We start from the raw sequence: 4,643 nt of genomic DNA, 5'->3' as shown, positions 1-4,643 counted from the left end.
TAGCCAAAATTGGTTGACTCAACATTGTGAACGAGAATTGGGTGATTGCCCAGGTAGTCAGTTGTCTCTGTCATTTTTGGCACATTTTGGATATTTCTCATTTGTTAAGTAACATTTATTCCCTTCTCAGATCTTTGATGGAGTTGAAGATTATATTATTGTAACTACTCTCTACATTATTTAGATTCCTTGAGATAGTGTCTGGTAAAACTTTTGTTCTCAATATTGTTTGTTACATTTATTATTTGTTATTATTGTTTATAGTTGTAGTTAGTTTAGTTCTGTCTTATTTAGACAAAAAAGGGGAGATGTAGAGAGAGCCTGCCCTTTGGGGGCGGGACGGCCTCGGGCAAATGTTATAAATTGGGGTGCACAGACGCTGGGAACCCCTTCCTGTTTCCTGTTTCTGGGCATCGCGGGAACTTTGGTTGCGTGAGTGTGCTATTTATATTAAAGTGGTATTATCTTATACCAATTGGCCTGTATTAATTCGATCCGCCTTCATCCTCCCTTCATTTTATACAGGAAGAAAATTTGGCCTTAGAAGAACACTAAAATAAAAGAATACTCCTTATCTCTACCCACTGAAGCCCATCAGAGTAGTCCTTCTAATTAGCTGTTTCTGAGCACAAAGATAAGCTCTTTCCTCATTAATTATCTTAAAGGCCTTTGAAACCTGCTTGACAGCCTTGACACTCAGCCCATGAAATTGTATGGTACATTTCAAAAAAAAACCACCCATCAATATATATAAAACATGGCTTTATAATTAAGTTTTCAAGTCCTGAAAAGGTTCCTTCATAAGTTTGATTTCTTTTTCTTGATTTTCTTTAAGTGATTTGTTGATGTCTTACAAGTTTTTGTTTGTCTTTTCCTCCGTTTTTTTAAAGGGAATTTCTCATTTCCTCTTTTGGAGTTTTAAATATTCTCTTAAAGTTATTTTTTGGGGTCATTTTCTTCTGCTTCTTCCATATTTATTTGTTCAGGTCTTGCTGTTGTAGGGTCTTTAGGTTTTACTGGTGTTGTGTTGTTCTTTGCGATGTCACCTGCGTTCTTGCCTTTTCTACTCATTTTTTCCTCTAATAGGTGTAGTTGAGGTTGTCTGAGCTTCTATTGAATAATCTTCTAGGTGCCAGTGAATCCAAATCTCAGATGGTTGTTCCCTGTGTTACCAGTTCTAGTTGCTCTGTCGGTTACTCTGTGTTCCTAGTGCTAGCTCATCGCTCCTGTGCTTTGCTCTGCTCCCTTGGTGTTTGCTGTCTTAGGCCTACTATGGACTAGGTTACCAGCTTTGACCTCTTTCTGTAAAACCTGCTCTGGAACCCCTCCTGAAGAAGTTCCTGGCTTGGAGTTGGACCTGGGATGTTTCTGGCTCCAGTCTTCTGCCTTGGAAATTTCAGGCTCATATGTGCCCAGACCCACAGAGGATCTGCTTACTCCCTCAGAGGTCCCAGAATCATGCTCCGACCCGCAGAGTTTCCAGGTTCCTGCCTACTCCCTTTGATGTCCCAGACCAATACCCAGACCCATAGAGGTCCTGGCTCAGCCCTACTTGCTCTGAGGACCCAGACTCATGGCTGGATCTCCCGAGATGTCTGTTTCCTGCCTGTTCCCTTGGAGGTCCCAGGTTCACTCACGCCCAAACTGGCAGAGGTATTGGCTCAGGCCTAGTTCCTGGGAGGTCCTAGACTCACGTCCAGACCCACCGAAGTCTTGGCTTAGGTCTACTCTCTTGAAGTTTCCAGATTCACATTTGGACCCTCAGCGGTCTCTGGCTCTGGATCACTTGCTCAGCGGTTACTCCCTTATACCTGTTCTGGTAGAGACTGCAGACTCTGGATCTGGCTCAGTCCTGATCTGCCAGTGTCCAAGGACTGGGTTGACTTCCGGGGCTGGATTTGCTCCTGGCTTCTGCTCCTGGTGGAGCTTGCTTTCTCTCTGTCCTATGTAGCTGATTCTGTCCCACTCAGGTTCTGGTGATCGGTGACTCAGAGTCAGGTCGCTGGCTCAATCCTGATCCACCAGTGTCCGAATTTATCAGCCTTCCTTGTGTGAGTGAGAGGGTCTCATACCAGTGTACTGAGAAAGTAGCTGCATCATGAAAATCCTCCCTGAGCATGGTGGACAATTACCCGGAGTGCTGAGATGGAATCCCACCCTCAGCTAACAGTCCACTCTGTATTTCCTCTAGCACACTGGGAGATGACACAGCTGGAGCAGAATAATATGCAACAGGGATGGGATGGCAAAGGGAGTGAGCGGACTCTGTGCTGAAGCATCTCCTGCTGGATTCTGTGTGTTCTTTGTAGGCAATCACAGCCGCTCTGATTAAGATGTCACATTTAAGGAGATCTCTGAACACTGGCTCAGGTTCTCCTTTTAGGTGTAAGATGTTTGGATGAATGTGAGGAGAAGTGCTAAAGATTTTTATTGAAGTGATGCACACCCCATGCAGCCTTGACAAGAGGGTATAATAATATTCCTGAGAACCACAAATCAAGTGCTATAACCAGTGTCCGGGTGATATCAGCCAGGTCCCATCCAGCTTATTGTTCATGTTTGAAGGAACGCATGAGGATTAAGAAATGGCAGGTAGGAAAAGTAAAGACATAAAAGCAAAGACAGAGACACAGGATGGAGTTGGGAAGGCATTCAGTAAGTACTGAATTCACCCACATTTATAGACACAAAATAAAATTGAATCAAAGAAAAGATACATTTAGAAGGCAGTTTGATATTATTTCCATTTATCAGATAATAGTAATAGGATCACCCTCAGTGCCTATGAGCTCCACAATCATGGATTCTTAGTCAGATTTAGAGTAGCAGGTACAAGTTTCCTCCTGTGCAGCAGACAGTGAATCTGATTAGAAGGCAGTTGGTAACTCCTGTAACATTTATGTCACTAATGAATCTATGGGTCATTATTGTAGGTCACAGGGTTCACAGCTAGGTAAGGCTATCCATAAGTCCCACCCCAGCATCCTACCTGCCACCTCTCTAGTACCATCAAAGCAAGACAGTAGAGTGGCAGCTTCCTGCTTTGTAACAACTTGATTTCTCCTCCCATGTGACCAATGGATGTGTGTGTGTTGTCTTTAGTAGCAGGATCTTGCTGTCAATTTTTGTTGGTCTACCAGAGTAGTGGCAAGAACCTGTACTGTTTTGGGATGCTCCCAGACACCCTTGACTTACAACTTTGCTGGAGGAATCTCATACCTGGAATTCAGTTTTTGTTTGGTAAATGATGGCTTCTGAGAGGAGTGTTAGTCTCTATATACTGTAACATCAATTAATATTTTATATGAATATACATATATATCAAAATAATTACTTTTCAAAAATCTTTGTTATTAACGGCCCACGCCCAATTCTTTCTTTACCCTATTCTCTCATCCTTCTCCTCACTTAATCCCCTCCCATTATCCCCCTTCCCTAACCTATTTTTCCTTTGTTTTACAATTTCCTCTCTGACAAAGATCTTCCTTCTCTCTCCCACAAATGGTACTTTTCTGAATTCTATAGCTAGTCAAAATTAAACACAAATCTAAAATGTTGACACTAAGCTATGCAATGAATTCTAACATATGACCTTTATTTTTCTGGTTCTGGGTTACCTCACTTTGAATGATTATTTTCTGCTCCACTCAATACCTGAAAATTCCATAATTTTATTTTTATAGCTGAATAAAATTACATCATACATAAGTACCACATTTTCATTATTTATTCATCAACTGATGGAATATAATCTCTTTCCACATCCTAGCTATTGGGAATAAAGCAGCTACAAATATAAATGAGGTTATGTCTCTATAGTAGGAAATTAAATGCTTGGGCTATTTACCAAGGAGTTGTACATTTCCAAGGGTCACATGATAGATCTGTTGTTAATTTGGGGGAAAGTGGCACATTGATTAAGGAAGAGAACTTGGGGAGACAGGCTGGTGGAATACATGTGGTCTGAAAGCAGAACAGGGACAAGCTGGGAAAATAAGAGAATAGCAACAATGATAGGGTGGAGCAAGAAGTGCAGAGTGGGCAGTGGAAATAAGAAAACCTCTAATGACACATCTAAGAAAAGGCTGTAATGAACCCCGTCATGAAGCATGATTAATAAAAACCCACAGAAGAAACTGGGGTTCAACCAGAAGACCAGAAAAACAAAGCAGCCAGCCACTGGCCCTTACATCAACCTCAGTTTGAAAATGGTGATCCCGCCTCCACTCCAGGAATCTCAGAACAATACTATGACTGAGAGCTGTCTCCTCCCGTTTTATAATCCTCTCTATTGCTGGGATTTAAGGCATGCACCACTGGGATAAAAGTCCTGTACCGCCCGGTATTTATGGCAAACTAGTGTGGCTACTGGAATTAAAGGTGTGTGTTACTATTGCCTGGTCTGTAAGGCTAATCACTGGGGCTGGTTTGCTCTCTGATCTTCAGACAAGATTTATTTATTAAAATACAAATGAAATGCTGCAACACTGTCTCTTGAAAATAATCTTTCAAAAGACATTGAATTCTTAGTGAGAAGTTTCAAAGCTCAGAATTCTTTTTTTTAGCATTTTTTTTATTGAGAAAAGGAAAAAAAAACAAGTTTCCACCTCCTCCCAGCCTCCCATTTCCCTCCCCCTCCTCCC

This window comes from Microtus ochrogaster, unplaced genomic scaffold (genome assembly GCF_000317375.1).
Source record: "Microtus ochrogaster isolate Prairie Vole_2 unplaced genomic scaffold, MicOch1.0 UNK54, whole genome shotgun sequence".
Taxonomy (NCBI): Eukaryota; Metazoa; Chordata; class Mammalia; order Rodentia; family Cricetidae; genus Microtus; species Microtus ochrogaster.
Note: the sequence above shows the minus strand (reverse complement) of the source record.